Genomic DNA, 26,835 nt, shown 5'->3' on the forward strand with positions numbered 1-26,835 from the left:
ACCTAATCGTGGTTAGGTGACTAGGGTGGGGTTAGTTGACTAAGGGGGGGGGGGGGGTTAGACTAACGGGGGGAGGGGGGGTTAGACTAACCTACGTGAGATTAGTGGACTAGGGGGTGGGGTTAAACTAACCTAAGTGAGGTTAGTGACCTAGGGGGGGGGGTTAGACTAACCTTAGTGAGGTTAATGGACTAGGGGGGGGGAGGTTAGACTGACTAGAGTGGGGTTAGTTAATTAGGGGGGGGGGTAGACTAACTACAGTTGGGTTAAACTAACTAGGGGGTTAGTAAACTAACTACAGTTGAGTTAAACTAACTAGGGGGGGTTAGTTGATTGAGGGGGTTAGTTGATTAGGGGGTTTAACTAACCTAACTAGGGTTATTTTAACCTAATCAGGGTTAGTGTAAGCTAATTAAGATTAGTGTGATTAATTAAGGTTAATTAAGTGAAATAAGGTTAGTCTAACTAACTTGAAGTTAGTGGGAAGGAGGAGGAGGAGGAGGAGGAGGAAGAAGTGGCGGCGCGGCGGGAGAGGACGCCCAAGGCAGGTGGCACTGGCGGAGACGGTGGCAGCGCGATGGAAACATCGGCAGCAGCAACTCGACGCACGACGGGCCGCAGACGACAGATTCGACGGCGCAGGGACGACACGGCGGCGGCCTGAACCGGGGCAGGTGGGGGGACGCCGAGGGGGAAAGAGTAGGAGGGTGGAGGGAGGACGGGACACCTGGGGGAGGCGATGTGGGGGTGGGGGAGGAGGCGGAAGAGGGTGGAGGGAGGAGGGGATGCTTGGGGGAGGGAGCAGGAGGAGGAGGGTGTGTGCCCAGCGGGAGGGGTAGAGGGGGCAGGAGGAACAGAGGAGGCGGGGGAGTAGGGGAAGTAGGGGAGAAGGGTGAAGGGAGGAGGGGATGGAGGCGGGAGAAGGAGGTGATGGGGAGGGAGGAAGAGGGGGGAAGGAAAGGGAGGGGAAGAAGAAGAGAGGGAGGAAGAAGGGAGGGGGAAGAAGGTGGAGGGAGGAGGAAGGAGGAGCAACAGGTGGGGGAGATGGGGGGGATGGTCGGGGAGAGAGAAATAGGGGTAGGAGAGAGAAAGAAGAAGAAGAAGAAGAGAGAGGAAAGAGAGAGGGGGAGTCGGTTGGGATAGGGGGGTGTCTGTTGGGTGGGTTAGGATAAAAAATAAAAAATAAAAAATAAAATAGATAAAAAATAAAATTAAGGAATTAAAAGAAAAAAGAGGGAAAGGGGCCATGTCCCCGTCTCGCGCGCGTGCGCGGGGCGGGGGTAAAAAAATTTGCGGTGGTGGGACCCGATGGGCGGGGACGTTGACATGCAAGTTGTGTATGTGACTGGGGCGGCTCTAGATTCGGGAAAACAAAAACGCATGTGTTCACGCGCAAGGCGAGGCACGTGAGAACACGAAAAAAACAAAGAAAAATCAATAACTCAGAAATCGTTTGTCGAAACGAAAGTCTGTAAAAAGGAAAAATGGGCCGAGAGAGGAGGAGAAAATGATGGGAAAGTAAGACGGGGTGTTCGGAGGAAAATGAGGGCGTTCACATGGGAAAAATGCAAAAACAGGCCTGAAAACACATACATGGATTAATATCGGAAAATCCGATCGCCAGAATGTAGGGAGGAAAGAAGGAAAAAGGTGCAAAAGAACATGGCCAACAACCCTATCATGCCAAAATAGAGTTTCGACCGAGATAGGATGCGTTCACATGGGAAAGATGGAAAAATGGCACCCGCAAACGAGGTCGGAAATTGATAACAAAAAATCAGTTCACCGGAATAGAGGGTAGAAAAAAGGAAAAATGTGTGAGGGAAGGGGGGGCACAAGTTTGTCACATCCAACTTGAGTTCCGAGGGAATTAGGATGGGTTCACATGCAAAAAACACAAAAAGTGCAACAAAAAATGCTCGAAAAAATTAATAACTAAAATTTCAACAGTTAGAAAAGGGGGGAGGAAAAAGGAAAAAGTGGGGAGAAGGTTGGTAGGACACGGCTGTCAAATCAAACTAGAATTCCGGTGAAAATAGGGCAGGTTCACATGAAAAATGATAAAAAATAAGCACGAAAAAGACTCAAAACCCGCAAAAATTAATAATGGATGAACCGTACATCGAAATGACATGGAGTAAAAAGAAAAAATGTCAGGGAGGAATGGGGAGGACAGGACAAGGTTACCATGTCAGATCATCGTTCCGAAGCAAGCAAGATGCGTTCACATGGAAAACTATCCAATTTACGCAAAATACTTCAAAAATTAATAACATAGTACCACACAACAGACCCACCGCTAACTTCCCCACACTTAAAACATGACCGGCACTGATAATAGAAGGTGTAGGGTTAGAAAAACTTTGCCCATGTTGTTGAGAATCAAGGTTGACTGTCGATGACACGTCCACTATCGTTGTCGGCTGCAGGAGGTACCAAGATATCTTCACACCACACATCCTTCGTGGCAGGGACCATGCGGCAGCAACCAGGGAGGTAGCTGGTTGAAGGAATCGCAGGAAATTCATCGATGATGAGGAATATTGCACTCAACTCACAATCACTCATGGATTCCAGCAAGTTGAATCTTGCACTTTCATCCTTCTGTCTTCGTTCATGCATCTCTTTCAGAGAGCAAATATCCTCTGTATGATTCTTCCGCAAACAGTAGGAAAAGAAGGCTCTAGGAATGGTTGGTTTTCAGGTACATTCAGTGGCTAAATTTCCCGCTTGATGACACTTTCCACACCATGTATTAGAGCGCATCACATCTCTTCCAGCTCCCACAAAAGTGGATATATTGGCAGTATTCACCTTCAGCGTCTGTAGCTGCTCTATAATCACATCCAGAAGCTCTTTCTTGATACTTGCAACTGAGTTCGATAAGTAGTCCTTCAGATTTTCACCTCCTGAAGTGCTTGTGGTAGGGTTTTGGGAAGCTTCTGTAATTACTGCGTACATTGGTTGGGTAGATCCAGAAGGTCCTTTGTTCTGGCTCTGATTCAGAGCTTCTGTTGAGACTTGGGGTTATTGATTCCAGTTGGTAGGATTCCACTATTGTTGATTCGCCATTGGAGGAACTATTTGAGGCCACTGTTGTTGTGGTTGAACCATCATTTGAGGCACTGTTGCCTGCGGTGACCACACTAGATTAGGTGCACTATACTGCGGCATTGCTTGCATCTGGGGATAAGGGTAGGGAGTTGTCCCTGGGACTGCATTTGATGGGTATACCATTCCAAGCATATGAGGGGGTAAGACTCCTCTTCCTGGAGTCATTGACAGCCTTGCTTCAACTTCGTCATACAATCTTGCACCTTCCACTGCAGCTTGTAGATTGACTGGTCTTCTCAATTCCACAAACTTGCGAACTTATGGTTGTAGGCCCCTGAGAAACACTCCTTTCTGGATACCTTCATCCAAATGATGGTTAGTCCATCTCTTCAAGATGGATTCCATTTGCGAGACATAAGCTTCTACTCTTTCTCCAGAGGATTGACTTAGATTCATGAACTCCTCTTGCATCCGCTCTTCAAAACCTTCACGCCTGAATTTAGTGAGGAAGGCCAACTTCAAGTTGTCCAATGTGCCAAAAGTTCCTGCTACTTGTCTCTCATACCACTGAAACGCCACGCCCTTGAAAGTGGCAGGGAAGATTGCTAACCAATGCTTAGGGGTTTTGGCATTGTTAGCCACACATGCTACCATGAATTCTGCTACATGAAGATCAGGGTCTTCATTGTATTCTTCCTTAAAAACTGGCAATGGGACTACATTTGCTGGCCTGTCATCAATATTTCCAGGACGAATCTGACTAGGAAGGGGACCTTGAGTCACCATGGGGACTTCTGTAAAGAGTGCTTTTAGGGCGTCAAAGGAGGCTTCTGCTGCAAGCCCGTTCTCAGCTTTCATTTTTGCCTTCTCTCTTCTTACGTACCTCTGGACTCGTTCCAATGCTTGTCTCTTTATTGCGTCATTCATCAGGGGGTTTGCTTCAACCAGTTGGTCTGGACTCAACAGGATAGTGTTAGAGAGGGCTTTAGTCTCTCTGAGGGATTCTGTGGCCAACATCTCCTCTACTTCCTTCTTTTCAACATCTCTGAATTCAGCTTTCAAACCACTATAGAGGGGAAGATATTCTGTTCTAAAAGTATCAAAACTCATTCTTCTTAGGATTGTTGTTGCGTCATTATAATAATGCCAGCTTCTGAGGGTTTCAACAGTGTATGTTGTGAAAAATACTCTGTCTACCAACTTCCAATGGGTTGCTAATTGGACAAACAAAAGATTATTAGTGCACCAAGCATCCCATGTATCTTGCTGTTGAGTATCCACGAACAAATTCCAACTCTTTTCCTTCTTGTCTTCGTGAACCTCCACAGACCAAGACTCCTGAAGTTTCTTCACAATCTCCCACTTGATGATGTCTGAAAACTTCTCAATGAATGCCAAATATTCCATGGATAGTCATTCTCTCTATTTCTGCTCTTCAGTTTGTTCCCAAACAGTTTGCCACCAAGATGCAAGTTTCTGCTGCTTCAACAGGAAGAGGAAACAGTCCACCACATAGAGTATGCATCATGATGGTGATATGTTTCTGCCATTGTGGAATGAAATTTTTGTGGAAAGTGGCTTTGATAATGAGAAATTCCAACTCTTCAGTGGAAGAAGGAACTTTGCAACCTTCCATTGAATTCTCCTCTTCTTGGCAATGCCATTTCCTTCATTTTCAGCCGCTTCTGATGCTTGTTGATGGCAAGTTTCCCCGGCTGTGCACCAAAAACATGGAGCCCCGAGAGGAAAACCAAGGAAAATGGAATTCTCTTGAAAGAAAATATATCTTGTAACATCAACAAGCTTTTATTTCATTCTTTTGATCACCAAAACAAAGAAAACAATAATTCTTCACGCAGCATCATAGTAGATTTCTCCCACGGATTTGATAGAATCAACCATATTCTTCAACATCTTCATAAAATCCATAAATAGAACAAAGAACACAAAGGAATACACCATCTTTGAATGGAAATCAATCACATATTATTCATCTTCAATGTCTTCATAGTTCTCTCTCTCTCAATCTCTCATATACAGTTACATTGTTTTGATAGAATTGACTATATCTGACTCTCTCTCTCTCTCTCTCTCTCTCTCTCTCTCCATCAATAGTACATCATATCCTCACTAAAATACTCTCATAAAAACCCTCAATAATCCTTCTTAGGTCGTGGATGCACCTTCCAAGAGGTATGTCTGATATGAAGAGTTACCAGATCCACTACAGTGTCTTTTCACTGCTCACTATTGTCACTGTCACTTAGTCTTCTCTTTAGTCTCTTTATCAGCTGTTTCTTCCACCTATTTTAGCTCTTTTGAACTTAGATTCATCCTTTCCAAAGGTTAGAAAACTTTCCCAAAGTCATACATACATTCTATAGAACACCTACAGAAGGTCTACAGAACAGTCACAGTACAACACCAGAACAGCTACAGTACAGTTATAGTACAGAGACAGAGCAGAGACAGAGGCTCTACAGAAGGTTACAGAAGGTCATCAAAACCTCATAACTCATACTCAAACCATTCCAAACTCTCAAAAACTATTCAATAAGCTTTCACAAGATCTCAATCTTCATCAATAATCAATCCATTCTTCATACAGAAGACAATCAGAACAAAACAGAAGCTATACAGAACCAATCGGAACCAATCAGAACATCACAGAACCTCATATCTCCACTGAGAATCATCATGAACTTCTAAAAATAATCAATATCATCCAAACACTCTCAAATACTCCCATTACAACCATACATCACTCTAAATCCATCAAAAATCAATCATTCAGACCTCAAAAACAACAAAAATCAGTCAAAATTCAGTCTTTTTCCACTCTCAACACTCCCATTTCCTCTCCCTCCCTCTCCCTCCCTCTCCCTCTCCCTCTCTTTCTCTCTCATTTTCTCTCCCTCTCTCAATACATACAAATTATACTAAAAACAAGGAAAAGAGAGAGAGAGAAAACACAAAAGCAAAGCAAGAATGGACAATGCACTCACCGTAAAGGCTCAAAGAAGGGTTTGGTGGCTCCTCTTCGCGACGCCTCGTCGCCCTCTGTACACCTCCTCCTCTTCTTCGCAAATGACGGCGACGGCGGTGGTGAGAAGCCTTCTTTCTCTCTCTTTCTCTTTTTCTCTCCCTCTCAAATGCAAGATGTTTGCTCTCCCTCTTGCTCTCCCTTTTGCTCTCTCTTTCATGAATGCACGCAAAATGATGCGCTCAGGTTTCGGCCCGCGTTTTTACGACACTAATAGTGACGCAAATAGTGACGCCGCTATTTCTCGTCGTAAATGGCCGTTGCTATACCCTCATATCCTTTTAGTGAAAGCAACATAAAATCCCTATATTAGTTGGTTCTCAACATCCTCCTAAAACATTTCTCCCTTCTCTTTAACCTATTTATCTTTACTTGCAATATCCTGTGTCTTCTTCTCTCATATTGTATCTAAAGAACAACTGTCTATATACTGAAGATATACTAAAGATATAAAAAAAATCCAATATCCTTGTGGACAAGAAGACATTGATGCTAATTTTGATGAAAATGGCAATTTTCTTTCCACTTCTTGAATTCCTCATCAATAAGGGTAAACCTTATTTGCAAGTTTTTCTAGCAGCATTGGTACACTATAATGGACAAATCCCCAAATCTCTAGGCCCTACACATGTCTATCATAAATCTCCCTATAAATCTTTAGCTTGTCTTTAAGATCCTTCAAGAGCTCTTATAAATCAAAGGGAACATTGAGCATATATCTGATATAAACAAATCTAGATGAATTTTCAGTTACATATGGAGGAAATAAAAGAGCTTATCATCACAAGTATCCTCCAGATCCTCTTCCTCCATTCCCTCTAGAGAAATCTTCCTTTTAGTCATCCTGATTACTCACAAAACCAAATTTTGAAACAACAAGATAAGTTTAGGAATAAAAAGTACCAATCCACATTTGCTTACAACCAAAAAAGAAATTTAAATCTATCTAAGACAATGCACATAGAACATTAGAGCTACATCATTCTATATATGTATAAGATCAAAGCAAGATTGCTAGAAAATTCCATCAATCTCTTTATGTCATTTTTGGCTTTTTGATATTTTGTGAGGCACTCACTCTTGGCTATGAAGTTTACTCTTTTGATGTGAAGCATGCTAATCAAGGGAACTTGAGCAATGCTTCAATGTCCTCTTTCTTTCTTGAACCACCTAACACAAAACAATGGGCCATTAATGACACATTGTTCCACTCATCTCGTATGTCTAAATTCATATATCATACTTCACATTTACAGATGCTTGCAGAACATATCATACATGTTTAAATTCATTTTCGTTACAACTTGTAATCGGACGAAATCAAAATAGGAGTACCTTATGAAACATGAATCGAGTCTTTAGGCAACAAAGTAGGCATGAAATTTCGTGTTTCATCGGGCAGACTTAATTCTGGTTGGAAGACTTATAAAACATGATAACAAAGGTTAGAAGGGCTTTATGGATTGATATTATCGCATTTCATAAGGTGCTAAATTGTTTCACAAGAAAAATAACTAATTTAATCATTTTCAATGCTTAAAAATAGCTCATTCAATTATTTTTTAAAGGTAAGCAAAATGACAAATAGGAGTTTGTTAATTGAGAAATGTATCGCTTTTTGAGAATGAATGGGTTTTGTTAGGAGTACATGTCCTCTTGACTTGCGATGCATAGAGATATGGTTATAAAAGAGAAAAAAAAAAATCATGGAAGAGAAATTTGCACAAACACTAGCTTGAGTTTGTGTATATATTTATCAACAATCACCATGTGTTTATTCGAAAAGGTACCACGCAAAAGAGCTATATTTTCAATGAAAGAGAAGAGACTAAAAATCCTCGAATTGACCCAAAAAATGGTGCCATAAAGATGCCATCACATCCAAAAACATTAGTGACATGTGGCACAAGTTCTAAGGTAGTAACAATATACTAACTACACATGTGAAGTAAACTACACATGATAACTGCCACACATGTGAAGTAAACTATGCATTATAATTGCCACACGTGTCAAGAAATGTCATTTTAAAACCAATTTTTGAACACACGTGTCAAGAAATGACATTTCTTGCCACACGCGTCAAGAAATGTCATTTTAAAACCAAATTTTTGAACCATAAAAGTGATTTTTCAAAGACTAAGCTCTTTTCCTCCTCTGAAACACCAACACAAGTCAACTTGATTACAACTCAAAAATCTCCTGCATCCAGCACACAAGATAAGATTTCATCACCCAACATATAAGGTGCTAAAGTCTTAGAAATATAATTTCTTTTGAAATTCTTGGCTAGCTCAATAGTAATATCATTTCCTGAATTGCTAACAAATTTTTCTTCGAACCTGCGTGAATCTATCCAAAAATTCTCCAAAATTTTTTGATATATGGAACACAAAAAGGCACAACTCTACCTCATATGAAAAGGACACAAGACTATATGAGAAAGAGGAAAAGGCCACAGAAGAGCAGGTGGATAAATGGAGGGAGTATAAAAGGAAGAAGATAGAAGAAAAGGACGCAGAGTAGAAGCTACCATCTTTTGAAAGAGAGCTATCTACCCTTCTTGAAAAGGTTGATCCTAAGGGCTTCAATGTCTATTGTTTTTTACTTGGTGATATGAACAAAAAATCTGATATGGTATTTTTTTACTCTGACTGTGTTCAAATCCTGAAGAATAAAATGAGAGAAGTAAATGAATCTATTTTTCTTATTGGGGCGAGGTATAATATACCCAAATTTGTTTTTACTCATTATATTTTTCTAACAATAGGCTTTCATGTTTATGCTCACCATCTCCATTTCTTTGCTAGGTGTGTAATGCATGAGCTCCACTTTGATATACAACAAAAAGTTGAGGTTCTTGATCCATCTCTCTCATACTTTATGAGGAGTGATCTTGATTGTAACAAGCGGGATACATACAAACTAGGGGTTAGACATCCAGTTGCACTTATCGGGGTATATAAGGTGTAAGAGTCCTAGATTCAAACAACCAGTTATTATCAAGAACATATACTTCACCTTCATCTTCAGCTTCTATGGCTTCCTTCTTCCTTCTCCCTTCTTTTCTATCTTTCTCTCTCCTCTTCTAGTCTTCTTTCCTCTTCTTCTTGCTCTCTTTCTCTCTCTTCAGCTCCTCTCCTCTCTCCTCTCATCTTCATTCATTATAAGTGGTATCAAAGCTTTAGGATTTGGTCCTTTTCTTCTTTCCCCTTTCTTCCTTTTCAAATCCTAAAAACCTTAGTTACTTAGCTTATAGGTATTTCCAAGAGTTGGAAGAGGGCCAAACCCCAGTTGCTTTTTGCTTCAACCCTCCTCTCTCTTCTCCTGCAAATTGCCATGATTGCCACCCCCCACAACCTCCCCAAGCTTGCTCCAATCACCTTCAAAACATCAGCAACCACTAGGGACTGATTCCCCTCATCCCCAACTTCATTTTGAATACCATGGTGGTCACAGAAACCCTGCCATAAGAAGCACTCAACATCCTACAATTTGTAGCACAAATTGCTTTGTTGCCCTTAGCCTTTGCCGCTAGCCTTCTCCTGCCTCCTGCTCTTGCTCTTGGCCTTCCTCTTGGCATTCTTGGTCTCTTGGGGCAAGGGCTGAATCCTCTTTCAGTGAGATTTAACCCTCCTTCCCTCGACATTGAGCCCCTAGTTGAATACCCTGTTGTACACTGCCCCCGTGGGCGGTGCCTGTGGGTAGCCATTACTGCTTAGTTCAAGCTTTTGATCCAACCCACAAACCCTGGAGCTCAGCCCTCAAGGAGACCCCTTACCCTTTTTGCCTCTTTCTTACCCGGATCGAGGTTATGGAGATCAACATGCAGAGATTTCTTGAGGGCAGCCATAAAAGCTTTGCTTGAAGCTTTCCTTGAAGTTCAAGCTCAGGGACAAGCATGGGAGTCCTCATCATCATTGGAAGCATTCGAATGCTAAAGCCTTCATCCATGGGAGTGCTCCAACCAACTGGGTTTGCTTGATGGAGCAAATGGGCATCATGATGGGCTATGATTCAACCATCTTCTCTAAGCAGTGAAGAGGTATGACAATCTAATCTTAATCTCTCATGTTTATCCACTTGCTAAGCTTAATCCCTTTGTTGGAGAGATTAAAGATTACATAGGCTTAGTAGTTCAATCCCTCTTGTATGCATGCATCATAACTGATTCTAAAATTCATTGTATTGGTTGACATTAACCCCCATTTTGTCTTGTAACCTTGGATAAGCCTCAAATTGAGTAATAGCCTTTGTAATTGGGTAAGTAGCAACTAGTGAGTCACTGAATTGCCAAGGTAATCCCTACCCCAACTCTTGTTCCATTCCTTGCATCTCATGAAAAGACCCAATACCTCCTTTCCAATGCATCTCATTCTGATTAGTTAATAAAAATGTCTACCATGTATACTCCAGTTGAGGAGAAAGGCCAATGCCATGCGAGGTGGTAAGACAAAAGAGAGGTGACCCTCCCTTACCACTTAAGACCTTGAAAAGGCATGCACAACCCGGCCCGGGGGAACTTTGCCCACCTCCTGGTGATCCGGAGCCCAATACTTGTATGGAGGTGCAGGTATTTTCCCATGATCACCACCTCCCTTGATGTAATGATCCCCTTTGGACACCCCTTCACTACTAATGGCACCAATATATGACACTTGAAGTGCATTAGTCAGAAGAGATGTATGGCAATACATTCACTTATGCATTGATGAACAGAGTAGATGGATATGCAATGATGCTTGGGATAATGCTCAGTATGCTATTCATGTTTTTGATCAAGCCTCTCAACATATGATCCATCCATATAATGCTCAGTATGCTATTCATGTTGTTGATCAATCCTCTCAACATATGATCCATCCATATAAGGTTTTTGTAATAAGAGATAGGTAGTATTTTTTGTCACAGTCTAGCAGGATAGTCACAAAGATCCTATTACAAAAAAATTTGTATTGAATATGGGAGTGAACCCTATAGTTCAACTCAAAGAGAGCTTTGTTCCCTCCAGTCTGAATAAAAAATCTCCCCAATCGGAGCTACAATTTGAAAGTTATGCCCATTTTTGTGCACTAGGGTCACTGTGGACAAGGTGCAAACCGGACAGGTACAATAATTTCACTGTAGAAAACTCTGATCATTTTTTGTCACGAAGATTAATAGCTCATCTTGAAGATCTTTTCGGATGACTAGCCACACTGGGACTGAAATAAAACCCAGACTTTGCCTAGGAGTCAGTAGTGGTAGGGAATCTTAGACGATGGTGGGCGAAAGCTTAATCTAGCAATATTGCATGGGTGAGTGAAGAATGTCGCGAATGCGAGGTCCCCTTTGATTTGAATCAAAAATCTAACCTATCAGAGTTTCGTACAAAAAGTTACGTCCCATTTATTGATAGCAGGTTCGGTGGACTGCATCTAGATGGCCGATCAGAAAGACAAAAGCAAGGCCCATGAGGAAATCTAGAGGGAGATTAGAGAAACCCAGACCTCCATGAATGATGAACCAAGCTTGGCATAAGATTAGCTCATGAGCTTCGTCACATGGAATGGCATAATGACATGGTCACCAACCACTGCTAAATGATGTCCAAGTTTGATGATGTGATCTAGCACATGGCTCTCTCAAACTCGAGGACTCAATAGACCTTGGAGTAGCTCACTACTCTTGTTGCTCAATTAGCTACAACTTCATCCCAAGAGAAGGTCAATGACTCTAGGCATGAATCTAGGCATCCACTACATTAGGAGCCATTTCATGGTCCACAGGGCATACTTGGTGCTAAGGGAATCCCCCCTTCTACCTATGAGATTGGTGAACCCTCTCATGTGCATGATGATGTTGAAGTCCCCCATCAACCATGTAGCCAACACCCCACTGAGACCCTCTCCCAACCTCGGTATAAATTCCCCCACACTCTCTAGGAGCCCCCATGCACCCTATATGAATCATCCCCATCATGAACAATATGGTACCAATGGCCAGCATGGCAATCATGGGCAGCCTGGTTGTAATGGACAGCATGGGATAAATGCACCGCATGGGATGTATGGATAGTAAGGTATGTATAGCCACCACGATATGTATGGATAGCAAGGGTTTCATGGGCAGCATGGCCCTCATGATCTATGTGATAAGATCATCCTAACTAAGTACAATGGGCCCTCACCATTTGACTTGGAGGAATGGACATCCAAGTTGGAGTCCTACTTCAATATCTACCCCCGCACTGATGATCACTAAATACTTTTTGCTTCTCTCCACCTGGAAGGATTTGCCACGCTGCTATATCAATTGAGAGAATCATCAGTTCATTGATTGGGAAGATTTTAAAATGCATATGGTCTAAGCATTTGTGTCTCTTGTGGAAAAAGAGCGGTTGGCAAGACAGTGGTACACTCTTGACCAATGTAACCTCGATGCACATGAGTATGCAAATGAGTTCATGAACTTGACCATGTATGTGGAGAGAATTAGTGATTATGCTAATTTTCACAAGTATATCTATGGGGGAACTGAGCCTATCGTAGATGTCATGGCCCAAAAGTCTACCACACTATTTGATGCAATTGAACTAGTTGAGAGATATGTAAGAAAGTACTGTAAGAATGGACATTTTCAGCAAGGTTTTGGACAGCCCTATATCTCTTCAAGAGTAGCCCCACATGGAGGTGGTTTCTGAGGCACCTTATGCCTAATAACAGCCCCAAAATTTCCACTTATCCCACCTTCCATGTTGAAAGAAAACATGGCACTTTTGGGAACACATTTGGCTCTAATGTTAATAAGTATGCTGAAAATAAACATTCCATTGCATCACCTTCCCATGGATCCAGTGTGACCGATGCTTCATTTCTCCAGATGTCATGAAGGAATGGAAGGAAAAAGACCTATGATTTAAATGTGGGAATAAGTACACTGATGATCATGCCTCCAAGTTCCCGTACAAGACAGTTAAGGTCAAGGTTCATAGCATGTATGTCATGGAAGATTTGCATAATGATGAGGATGACCTACCCATCGACTAGGCTAAGCTTGCGAAGGATGTTGATCACGAGTAGTTCTATGACTCGAAGGATGGGTTTCCTTTTGACCCGGGTGACTGCCCATCACGGATACTTAATCTGACATCCCACCCACCTACCACTTCCCTTTGCTCTATCTCCTTGGTTGCTTGATCAGGTTTGCCCCAACACCCTACGCATTCAAGGAAGTATCCATGGAAAGCATGTCTTCATCCTTGTGGACAGTGGTAGGACTCACAGTTTTATCAATAAATTAGCCATTGATTAGTTGAAATGCACCCCATATAGAATTACACCACCCCTTGAAGGTCCAAGTAGCAAATGGAGAAGAAGAAATCAACACACATGTATGTCCTGTAGTCCCCTTATGCCTGGCTGAAAATTATGTGGCATTGGTTGATCTAATTGCCCTAGATATGGGCCCTATTGATGTTGTCTTGGGTTGCGATTGGCTAAAACAATCGTGGAAAATTGCCATGGACTTTTCTCAGCTCTATATGGAGTTCATGATGCATGGACAACCCATTTTTGAAGACATTCAAGATCATGCTGATTTTCAACTCATTACAGCAAAGCAACTCAAAAGGGAGTTTAAAAAATGCACATAAATCTTTTTCTTGCAACTAAATAAGGACAATTCTGGTCAACCCACTGCACTATCTATAATGATTCACTTGCAGGCCCTCCTTGAGGAGTATAGTGACCTATTTCAGATGCCTATAGCCCTTCCCCCTAAGAGGCAAGTGGACCACCTACTTGATTTAGAGCCCCATTCCAAGCTAGTAAACAAGCCCCCTTATAGATTCTCCAAGTGTGAACGTGAAGAGGTTGCAAAGAAAGTCAAGGAGTTGTTGGAGATGGGGTTCTTTAGACGGATTTCTTCCCTCTATGCATCCCCTATCCTATTAGTCAAGAAGAAAGATGGCTCTTTTTGCATGTGCATCGACTACAGAGACTTGAACAAAATCATGGTGAAGAACCACTACCCCATCCCATGAATTGACGACTTACTGGATGAGTTGAAAGGGGCATGATTTTTTACTAAGATTAAGTTGCGCACTGGCTACCATCAGATTCGTATGAGGGAGGGCAATGAGATCAAAACAACTTTCAGGACTAATCATGGACTTTATCATTTTCTAATGATGCCTTTTGGGTTGACTAATGCCCCCGCCACATTTCAAAGCCTCATGAACGAAATCCTTCAATCCTTTCTATTCAAGTTTGTACTTATTTTCTTTGATGACATCCTCATTTATAGCAAGTCATCAAAGGAGCACTTGGCACATATCAAAAGGGTGTTTGACATATTGAGAGAGCATTGACTCTTTGCTAAGGAGAGAAAATACACCTTCATGTAGATATCAATGGAGTACTGGGACACATTGTAAGCAAAAATGGCATACAGACTGACCCGAAGAAGATGCAATGTGTCAGGGATTGGTCCACTCCTTCCATCACCACTTCATTGCGTGGCTTTCTTGGTCTCTCTTCATTCTATAGATGCTTCATTAAGCACTATGCCACCATTGCAGAACCTTTAATTGATCGATTAAAAAAGGAGTCATTATTTTGGGATGCCACTACTGATTATAGCTTCAAGTAGTTAAAGGACGTGCTTAATTCTGCCCCCATCCTTATCTGCCCTAACTTCTCTAAGTTGTTTACCATTCATTGTGATGCCAGTTTGGTAGGAATATTGGTGCAATATTGTTGCAAGAGCATGGCATGATTGCATTTGAGAGCTGCAAGATTAATGAGAAGGAGATGCAAATGAATGTATATGACCAAGAGATGTTGGCCACCCTCCATGCCATCAAGAAATGGCACCACTATTTGTATGGTAGCCGTTCCAAGTAAAAAGTGAGCACTGAGTCCTCCAGTACTTCTTGACTTAGTCCATTTGACTCCTAAGCAAAGGTGATGGATGGCAACATTACAAATCTATGACTTTGACATTTCTCACACTCAGGGCAAACATAATATTGTGGCTGATTCACTCTCTTGGATGTGGGCATGTAGAGTATCCTTTATTTCAAAATTGCATAGTGATTGGATTGAAGAGATTTAATAAGCTTACTTATTAGACAACCACTTTAGCCACATCTTCTAGAAATTACAGCATGGAGTCATGGCTGAAAACTCCCAATATTAGCTCAAGCATATCCTTATTTGGTCCCATGGCAAGATTGTCATCCCACACACTTCCTCCTTCACGCAGAAGATCATAGAAGAGATGCATTCTTGCCCCACTATTGGTAATTTGGGTATTTTCAAAACATATGATATGATTTTCAAGAGCATTCATTGGAAAGGATTATGGAGAGATGTCAAGGACTTTGTGACCAAATGTGTTCCATGCCAACAAAACAAGGACAGTAAACTCAGGCCCACTGTCCTCTTGCAGCCCCTCCCTATCCCTAAAGGGAAATGGACTCATATCACAATGGACTTCATCACTGGCCTCCTCGTGACCAAGAAAGGGTTGAACAATATCTATGTGGTAGTTGATTGCCTCACCAAAGCTGCCCACTTTATCCCCACTACGACCCAATACACTGTCTCTCATGTGGCCACTCAATTTATGGAATATGTCTTCAAGTTGCATGCCTTACCACAAGTCATAGTACATAATTGGGATGCTAAGTTTATGAGCAAATTTTGGCAGATAGATTTCACATCCATGGGTACCAAGCTTGCTCCATCTAGTGCATACCACCCTCAGGCTGATGGCTAGACTAAAAGAGTGAACAAATGGCTTGAGACATATTTGAGGCACCTTTGCCATGATGTACAACACAGTTGGGATACATGGCTCCACTTGGTTGAGTTTGCTTATAATAACTCCACCCACTCCAGCATTAGAGTTTTCCCTTTTGAGGCCTTACACACGTATAAGGTTCCCCTCCTTACAATCTTATTTAATGATAAGATAAACCCTCAGAGTCAGGCTAAGTTGGATCGCATACAAGCCCTACTTCAACAATGTAAAGCAAATCTTCAAAAGGCACAAATGCTCATCAAACTTTATGCTAATGATAAAAGAAGGAATTTGGAATTCCAAAAAGGGGAATTGGTCCACTTGAAAGTACCTAAGTCTGGCTACTCCACTCTCAAGGAATGCAGCAGCAGTAACAAAATGGCCCACTACTTCTATGGCCCATATCGGATCTTAAAGAGAGTTGGTGACTTGGCCTACCGATTAGAAATTCTGCCTACGAAAAAAATCCACAATGTGTTTCATGATAGCCAGCTGAAACCCTTCATGGGCACCTCAGTGGACTATGTGGAAGAACTTTCCCCCATAGATGAAGAAGGCGTCACTCAGTATATCCATGGGGCAATCATTGGGCAACGAGATACGCACTTAAGGTCTTGATCCATTAAAGAATACCTCATCAAATGGCAAGGCCTACCCCTGAAAGAAGCCTCTTGGTACTCGACAACAATTGTCAATGAGTTTCCCCACCTCCAAGCGGCCCAATGGACTGAAGACTACCTGATTATGCCCCATTGGATCACCCTCTATGTCACGAAATTGATTTCTTATTACACATTCTCTATTTAATAAATTTATATCAATAAATTAATGACTCACTTTTCTTTAAGTGTTGATGATGATCTAGCATGGCCATGAGACCATTTAGAGACTAGTATTCCTAGTGCATCACTTAATGGGGTGATCAGAGCATTGTGACGGGGATATCTAATATATGCAATACAAGCTATAAAGGGGGAAGGAAGTGTCTACCAAGTGTAAGAGTGTACACAAGAACCAAGGAGTTACACATAAATGAAGATGGATTGAGTTCTAAGAATCGGAAGTGCATTAGCATTGCGTATATGTATCTATGTGTGCATCCAAGGATGCTTGGGAACGTTTACTTGTGTGTAATGAGAATTGCTTTTATTTGGGATCATCCTCTCTCCCTTACAAGTCAAGGTTTAAGGTCTTTTCTTTCATTAAGAAAGATGAGAGAGGTTATCCTCTCACTAAGAAAGACAAGAGACGTGATCCTCTAGAAGTGAGGAGAGAAGTGATTTTCTCTTTCTAAATTTTAAGATGACACAAGCTTTTGTGGGAAGTGAATATTAAGGTTGAGGCCCAAGGAAATCTAATGGACTCTCCTTATCTATGGCTCAAGGTAGTTTCATGGACCACAAGTTAAGAGTACTGTTTAAAAAGCCATTTTTAAAAAAATAGACATGGTGAATCCATTTTTAAAATATCTTGTGATACAAAGCCGATCTCTAAAAACAATCCATGTGGGTTATTGGAAACAACGAGATCTACAACTTTTGTGTTGGACATTTTTCCATTTGAACAACGCATAGAGAGAGATCTCGAAATTGGTGCTGCAGAGTAGGTCCTGGAATAGACACATCTTGCATGAATGTCAATCTTTCCAATCTTGGCACTCAAGTCTCTCTCCAAGAAGAGAAGCTCTTAAAAGCCTATAAAAGAGGAGAATCTCCTTGGGTATGGGAGAGGTGAAGGAAGCACCACTTTGCAAGTTCCAAGAGAAGGAGAGAGGGTGCAAGTGTTGTGGAAGCCTAGCTGAAATCAAGTTCCAAAAGGAGAAGAGAAGGTGCAAGTGTTGTGAAAGATATGTTGAAATCAAGTTTCAAGAGAAGAAGAGAAGGTGCAAGTGCTACGTAAGCTTTGCTGCAATCAAGCTCCTAGAGGAAAGCCCTACACATATTGTGTAGGAGAGAAGGAGAGACTCAAGAAGGATCAAAAGCTGCCAACTTCCAAGTTGTGCAAGTGTTAGCCAGTTATATAATGTGCAAGGAACCGTGATCTTGTTCCCAAGATCTACAAGTTAAGAACTAGTTTATGTGTAAAGGAGGAGCTTGCTCCTTGTCAATAATATAACTCCACAAGGGGGAGAGTGGCCCATCTTCCAATCCCTAGTGTGTTGTCAGTCTCTCAATCTCTTTCTCTCTCTCTCTCTCTCTACATTTTTCTTTTCTCTCATATGTTCTCTCTCTGTGCCATCATAATATTTACCATATATCTTTTAAGTATACAAGAAAGTCGAGCATCTATCTCGGATCTTATAACAGTGGTATCAGAGCAGGTCTCTTTGCTTTTCTCAAAGTAAAGGCGATCCTTGCAAGAAGAAGGTAAAGATGGCAATTGATGAAGCATCTACAAGTGAGCAATCACATGCTCAATTGACAGAGTATCGTAGCTTATTGGAGATTCCCGAAGTATGTTAGTTGATTGACAACTTAAGGGCAAGGGAAAAAGCTACTTATGAAGGAATGAATGCTCCAAAAGATGGTGATACTGGAGGAAAAACCATTGCACCAATTGATGGTGAAGATGCAAAGCATCCAATTGCTAAGAAGCTTCCTAGAAGGAAGGACTCTTGGGTCAAGAAGAGTAAAAAGACCTCACATCGAGTGAGGTGGATAAGGGGGGAGTCATGTCCCTCAGCAACCGGCTACTCCCCTGATTACTCAAGTTCCTCCTCGTCCTCATCAACTTCTAGTTCCTACTCTCTTGATTCTAAATCTCGTGCAATCCACAAACGGACAAAGAGAGACCATAAGAGGAGCAAGCTTAAGAAGACTAAGACTTCCAAGTCTGAGGAATAAGGACATAAAGTTTGACTCTTACTCTAGTAAGAGAGATCCTGCTAAGGCATTAGCCTTTGTCAAGCAATTTGAAGTTGCTTTTTCTAAAGGTAATTTCTCAGAAAAGTCCAAGCTCAGGCATATAGGCATGCACTTGAAAGACACCACTAGCAATTGGTGGTTGACTCTCATTTTGGAGGGAAGGAAACCTACGACTTGGAAAAAGTTCAAGAAGAAGTTTTATGTTTAGTTCTTGCCTCCTGATTTTGAGAATGATGTCAAGAGGGAGTGGGATTGGCTAGGCCAGAAAGAGCATGAAAAGGTCACTAGTTATGTGGACAAGTTTTGGTCTACTCTTTTCAAGGTTACTCCTTTCATGAAGATCAATGATGAAGAGAAGAAAAGGAAGTTTGAAGATGGCATACTCCCTCATTTACACAGAACCATGAAGGTGTATCCACATGAAACCTTATCTTGCATGATGGAGTCTACCATCATAACTAAAAGTTTGCATACACATGCTACATCTCGAAAGTTGGAGATGAGTTCTTATAGAGCTAGACAAGAGCACAATATGATCAACCAAGAGATATGACTAATTGAAGAAGACCTACCTTTACCCATGACCAATATTCAAAGCTAGAGGGTAACAAGAAGAAGCGCAAGTATCTCTCACCCTCCGAGATACAAAAGTACAAAGAGGAAGGAAGGTGCTTTCTTTGTGGTAAGCTAGGGCATATGAAGCCTAATTGTCCTCACAAAAGGAAGGAAGAAAATGTGGTTGAAGATCCTTCTCTGCCATTCTCAAATTCTATTCTAGATGTGTAAGCTAACACTCATTCAAATGAGAAGAAAAGACAACTCTTAAAGGGTTGGGAGACACTTAACAATCAACGAGTTTTGATACTCTTTGATCCTAGGTCCACATATATTTTTGTGTTAGTAGATACTGTTGAAAGGCTAAAAATTCCATTCGACCGATTGGGAACACCAATTGGATCAGGTTCTAGCATTTGAAGGACTTACAATCAATTCTACTCCTATTCAAGGGAAGTTGAATCTTAGAATTGGGGATTACCGTGACCAAGAATCTTTTTTGCTTGCACCCATAGGTAACTGTGATGTTATCTTAGGCATGCCTTGGCATTACAAGATTAGACCTCTTCCCGATTTTGTTAAGATGACCCTTGCATTTCAATTCAAGGGTCAGAACATAGTATGCATTGCTGATGCTGGAGATTGGCCTATGCCAATGGTTAGTCATGTTAGCATTTCTAAATAAATGAAGAAAGCTATTTCTGCGTATATGATTTTTGTGAGAGAGTCAAAATAAACTAATGATTCAAGGGCATTTGATGCCTCTAATGAACACATAATACCAACTAGTGCTTATAAGTCTCAGCCAGACATGATTTTGTTAAACAATATGAAGATTGTTTTAGTGATTCACTCCTAGGAGAGTTACTTCCTAAGCACCCAGAAGATCACACAATTGATCTTATCCCAGGCAGTTCACCACCTAACCAATTGCCTTACCAAGTAAGTGCAAGTCAGCAAGAGGAGATCCTAAAACAAGTAAATGAACTGTTGGAAAAAGGGTTAGTTCAACCTAGCTCTTCTCCATACTACTCTCCAATCTTATGTGTTCAAAAGAAAGATGGTTATTTCTGTATGTGTATAGACTACAAATCTTTGAACAAGTTCACGATCAAGAATCATTTTCCTATCCCAATGATAGATGATATCTTGGATAAGTTGCAAGGGGCTAGTATCTTTAGTAGAATTGATCTCAAGAGCGGCTGTCACCAGATATAGATAGCACCTAAAGATGTCCATAAGACAACTTTTCGTACGATATTTGGAATATATAAGTTATTAGTCATGACATTTGGTTTGACTAATGCACTCGCCACATTCAATCAAATGATGGAGAGAATTTTTAGACCTCACTCAAAGTTCACACGTGTCTTTTTTTATGACATTCTGAGAGTGGAGTTTTGAGCCTAGGATGTGCCTAAAATTTTTCAAAAATTTTGGAATTTAGGGGAAAAATATTTAACATTGAAGGCGACGGTTGCAGCTAGGACGATTTTAAGCATCAAGTGAAAGACGTCTTTTAAAAGGTGCCCGAGTGACACTTGTGGATTTTTGATAATTTTTTTGACTGCCGTGTGGGATGCCAGGAGCTGCCAGTCAATGCAGGATGTCAAGACGGATGCCCAGGATTTTTCAAAGCTTGAAACGGAGCTCGGATGAGAGGAAGTGGCCACAAATTGGGCAAGATATGAAAAGGTGGATAACTTTGAGGACCAAAGGGGGGGTGACCTTTGGGACCTTTGACCCCCCCGCCCCCCCCCCCCCCCCCCCAAAAAAAAATTATGCAAGAGGATGAAAAAAACGTGAAGAGGAGGAGATGGCATGATAAAAAAATGGCGGCAAAAAATGCGCTCTCTCCCATCATGATGATGCATGGAGGTTGTGAGCAACCTATTTGACAGATATTGGGGCTCAACTTCTCCCTCTTGGCTGGTTCTATCGCCGGTCTTTGCACAAGGAATGGCTGTCTAGATGAAGAGAACAAAATCTAGTCTTTCGCTCTCCTCCCTCTCTCTCTTCCCTATGGGCTGCTTATGTGTACCATCTTGAAGGAGGAACCAGGGAAGGAGTATGAAGAAAATGGTGATGGAAATTGATGGAGATGCTGAAGATTGAAGTACAGCATTGGATTGAGAGCAATGGAGGTTCCATTTGCTGGTTATGCAGTCATTCAAGGCATCTCGGGTTACGTAAAAACACGGTATGACCATTTTTATGAAGAAAATGAAGGATTTTTGATAGTTTATGATGAAAATTATGTTCTTATTGGATGAAAATTTGTTTGTGTGATGGTTCATCATGAGTAATTGCTGTGTATCCGAAAACCTTGGTTTTGCAATGATTTACATGCTTTATTTAGTTCTCGTAAACCCGAAATGCAGTTTTTAAGTGGCAAAATGGTAGTTTTTCCATTTCGGGTGGGTAAAAAGTGTTCCCATGGGGGGAATATGGAATATAAATTGAATGTTAGTATGCTGAAGTGATTGGAACAAGAAAAATCAGAAAATAGCACATTTTATTGCCAAATAAATCAAGAAAATGAAAAAAATAAAGGAAAAAATAGAAATATATCTTGGAAAAATAAGAAAAAATATAAAAATTATTTGTGGATGTATGGTGGTGGCAAAGTATGAGGTTTAGCCTTAGTTTGCCCTATCTCTTTGTCAAAGTTTGTGATTTATTGCTTTTATACATCAAAACATGACAAAATGAACCTCTACACCTATGCAATGAAAGCAATACCTAAACGTAGGGGGTTGGGATGCTTGAATCGTGTGATTTGTGTGCTGATTGTTGCTGATTTTCTGATGCATATCATGGCATAGAGGTCATTGTACTTTAATTTAAGAGGATAGTAGCACGAGTGTGGTCTCGGTGCTATCCTTTCATCGCCGCAATGGGTTAGGGAAGAAGCATTTGAAAGCCTGGTTGTGCACACCACGGTTTCTCATTTGAAAATTATGTTTGAGCACTTTAGGATCATTCACTTTGCATGTGCATGTAAATCATGGTATCGGAATAAGAAAAACCCGGATGCATAGCACCTATTTTCAATGACAATGACCCACGCTTGAGTGTGGAAAGGCATCCTAAGCCGTAGGATAGACGTTCGTTTCTTGGGGGACTATTTGGAGAGGATACATGGTATCTCCTGGATTACTTTCGAAATGAAAGAGTGGAGTTTGTTCGTTTATTTTATATGTTGAGCAGTGCATTAAGGGGTAATCCCTGCGATGTAGGAGAGCTGCAGTGGGGCCGCGGTGTTTCTACCGTGGCATTTATTGCCAATGTGTATAGGTTCTTCCTTTGTGGAGTTTATAGAAAGGGAAACGTTGGACTACAAAACTATAAAACTATAAATGCATAGATTATGCTTTAGCGGAGTTTGTCCTTTAGCATTAGATAGATGCTCCTGGTCTGTGAGGCCCCGTGAGGGTGTGTTTATCTGTTATGAGCATGAGGTCCCGGCTAGTACCATAGCCAGTGCCAGCCCATTTGAGGTCCCATCAGTGGTGCGTCTGCCGGGAGCTACCAACAAGTGGTGGTTCTCGAATCTAGGGTTTTTAGGGACCAAAAAGTTGGTTTATGTCCTCTAACAAGGACCGTCAATCCGAAATACAAAAAGCAGAACGTGCTAAGAGGGCTAGACGACGGTTGGAGATTGTAAGTCGCTATTCTCCTCAAAGGAGTAGCCCAATACGCATAAGAGGCAGTGGTCTTAGTAACCCAACTACTGCACATAGTCGTTTAGGTGCAGGAGGAAGCGTAAGTTCTTCCTCTCTTCCACCAAGTCAACCCACTTCAAGTGGGGGTGTGATCCCATTAGTACAAACTCCTATTGTCAATCCGATTGTCCTCATGGCACAACCCATTGCAATTCCTGCGGACACCGGATTTGCCAGCTTTAGGAGAGCCTTTGCCCATTTTTAATGGGTTAGCTAAAGAAGATGAGGTGTTTCACATTTGTAATTCCAAAGATTAACGTTTAATTATCGTATCCAAGATGAGGGACATCTTATGATGTTCTTTAACATGACATTAAAAGGAAGGGCTGCAGTATGGTATCATAGCATAGAGATTGGAACCATAACTACAATCGACCAATTTTATGCAGCTTTTCGAGGAGAATATGCCCTCGAAAGAGGTGGCCAATACTGGTTGCGTGTTTTGAATGTAACACGCCAAGACCCCCATGAGAATGTGAAAGCCTATGCTAAGAAGCTTGATGAAGTGTTTCGTAAGTTACAAACTTACATTCCTGTTCCACCAGCTGCCCAATTGCAATACTTCTTGCATGGATTGGATTTCAATATTTAGGTACAATTGAGCAGTGTGGCTTTGGCTGATATAGACACTACCATTACGCGGGCAGAAGGAGTAGAGTCACGACTACAAACGGCCTACTCCTCTCGAATAAATCTTAATGCGGGTCTAGTACTTGGAGGCAATCTACCATTGATAAATGGAAGTCAAGGGATGCCTATGAATAACCCTAATGGGAGAGGAAGCATAGTTCAAAATGTATCTTTGCTGCCAGCTCCTCCCAGTGTGACTATGCCTATGGCTAGTCAGTTGGCTCCACCAAATGTTGGAGGCCAAGTTTTGAACCCTAATGTTGTTCCTGTGAGTCAAAAACCAATGCCCAATCAAATCGTTAGGCCGATGGAATGATGGATAGACGATCAAGGCTATGAGTCGAGTGCATCTAATGTCCTTGGTGAAGTTAAGGATATGATGAAGCAATACACTACCATGATTTCTGAACAATATCAACAAATAGCTGTTGATGTCAATTTCCTGAAGAAGCAGCAGAATCTGATAGGGAGTCGACGTCCTGAAGAGGGTGGTCCTTCAAGATTCAGCTGTAAGTGGTGTGGTGAACAACATTTCCCTAGAAACTGTCCAAATGTTAAATGTGATATTTATGGAAAGTCGGGCCACTTAGCCGCTACTTGTTGGAGTAAGATTAGTTCCCTCCAACAAGGGAGTAAACAACCAGGTCTAGTTAATCATAGAGCGCAAGGTAGTAACCTCTAGCAAAATGATGGACCAAGACAAATACTGCAAAGGGGAAAGACCACTATAGAAGAGTTGCCACAAGGCAATGGAGTCAACCTTATTGAGGCTGTACGTGTCAATGGCGCTGAAACTTCTAACCTACGAGCGGTGACAAGAGGCCAAAAGGCTAAAGAGGGTGATAGAGATAAGGCAAAATCGGTCGAGGGAAACCCTAAGCAAGGGGATAAGGGGACACAAGTCCTAAATCCTGGCGTGGAAGGTGGACCTCTAAGGCATGTTGACAAAAAAGTCGATCCTAAGAAGGATGAGGAAGTGCCAAGAAAGAAGGCAAGAGTTTAAAAAAAAGCACCAAAGCGGGTCCCGAGACCAAAAGAAAGGATGGTTTGGCATGAAAAGAGAGCTTTGGCTACCTATCATGATTTTGATTTAGCAAGTTCTCTTTGCGAAGCCAAACCAGATGTAAACCTCTTACAGTTGACTAAATTATCTCTAGGGGTACGCAAGGAATTCAAGAAGATCCTGTGTATTGGGTATATTGTAGAACCTTTGGGCATAGCACGAGTAGGAGAAGATTAGTTTGATCATGCTGAAAAGAATTGCCCTAGGGTTCCAGCATATGTGGATGGAATATTAGTGGAGCATGCTATTGTAGACATTGGGTCCTCCGTCAATATCATGAGTTCAAAGTTGATGGAGAGGTTGGGTCTAGGCATCCAAAAAGATGGCTTCACCCTTCTTAGAATAGCTGATGATAGTCTAAGACAACCAAAAGTTGCGTTACTAAAGTCCATGTTACAGTTGCAAGTGTAGAATGCTTCTTGGACTTTAGGGTGATAAGATTTGCAGGACGTCCTAGCTATCGAGTATTGCTAGGTAGGCCTTGGATCTTACGAATAGATTGTCAAGTCGATATACCCATCAATCGAGTGGTTCTAGGCAAAGGTGCTAATCGAGTAATACTCGATGCTTACCCTAAGTCTCCTCAGAGTGAGAGAGCTCCTTTATCCTCTACTGAATTAGAAACACCAGATGATCCATCCGGTAGTGAGACATCATCCAGTGATGAATCTAGAGAGGGGTCCACTATAGAGGATATTTATCAGATAACTTTAAATGAGCCGATAGAGCTGCAAGATAGGATAAGAGACACGGATGTGATTGAGTTAGACCTTGGCACGCCGAATGATTCACAGCCAATTAAATTAGGTTCCATGCTCAGTTCAGCATAAAGGGAGGACTATGTGTCCTTGATTCAAGAATTCCGCGATATCTTTTCTTGGAGTTATGACGAGCTGAGAGGCATTCCTCCCAGCCTGGCTGTTCATACTATTCCTGTAAAAGAAGGCAGTCATCCTGTGCGTCAAAAAGTAAGGCGTATGCCTTTTGAATTGAGGGACGGGCTGTTTGAGGAGTTACAGAAGTTACGGAAAGCTGGTTTAATCTTCCCTATATAGCACACAGAATGGTGTTCACTAGTTGTCATCAGAAAGAAGAAAAACAACCAGATCCGACTATGTGTAGATTTTAGAGAGCTGAATAAGCAAACGGTTAAGGATTACTACCCGTTGCCATTTATTGACTACATTTTAGATCAATTAGCGGGTAGGAAAATATATTCGTTTATGGATTGCTTTGCAGGATACAACCAGATGGCAATTGCAGAAGAGGAAAAGTTGAAAACAACTTTTATTATTGTCTTTGGTACTTTTGCATACCATGTGATGGCCTTTGGTTTGTGCAATGCACCTGGATCATGGCAACGAACATCAGACAAGACCTTTGGTGACATCTCCCTGGATGAGTTGAAAGTATTTATCGATGACCTGGGGGTAGCCACTGTAAGGGAAAGGATGTTGATTATTTTAAGAAAGTGCTTTGAGCGCTGTAGACAATTTTGTATCACTCTTAACCCTCGGAAGTGTGTCTTTGGAGTGCCTTATGGGCTATTGCTAGGCCATGTGGTCAGTTCAGTAGGAATCACAACTGACCCTGAAAAGATCAAGGTTATAGTCGCTATGAGTCCACCACGCACTCCGAAAGAGGTACATAGCTTTCTGTCATCGATAGGGTACTGTCGGAGGTTTATAAATGCCTTGGCAGAAAGGACGTTGCCATTAACAAACTTATTATCCTTCAGCTGTCTATTTGTATGGAGCGACCCTTGTAAGGTAGCTTTCGAGGATGTGAAACAGGAGCTAGTAAAAGCACCAGTTTTAAAAGCACCTAAAAGAGGCGAGATATTTTACATATTTTCAACAGCCACCACCATGCATAGTATCAGCTGTTGTTTAGCCCAAATTTGGGAGGAAAAGTGGTATCATCCAATAGCTTTTGCTAGTCGAAAATTGGGCATATCAAAAATTAACTACACCTACATGGAGAAGTTGTGCCTTGCGATGGTCTTTGCGACTAAAAAATTCAGGCACTACATTCTCTATGAGAGTGTAGTTTTCTACACGAAGGCGGAAGGGCTTAGATTGCTTATGAATAAGCTACAGTCCCGCCTGATCGTCT

Source organism: Lygodium microphyllum, chromosome 30 (assembly GCF_053477565.2).
Source record: "Lygodium microphyllum isolate KBCC chromosome 30, Lygodium_microphyllum_v1.1.10, whole genome shotgun sequence".
In the NCBI taxonomy this organism is placed as follows: Eukaryota; Viridiplantae; Streptophyta; class Polypodiopsida; order Schizaeales; family Lygodiaceae; genus Lygodium; species Lygodium microphyllum.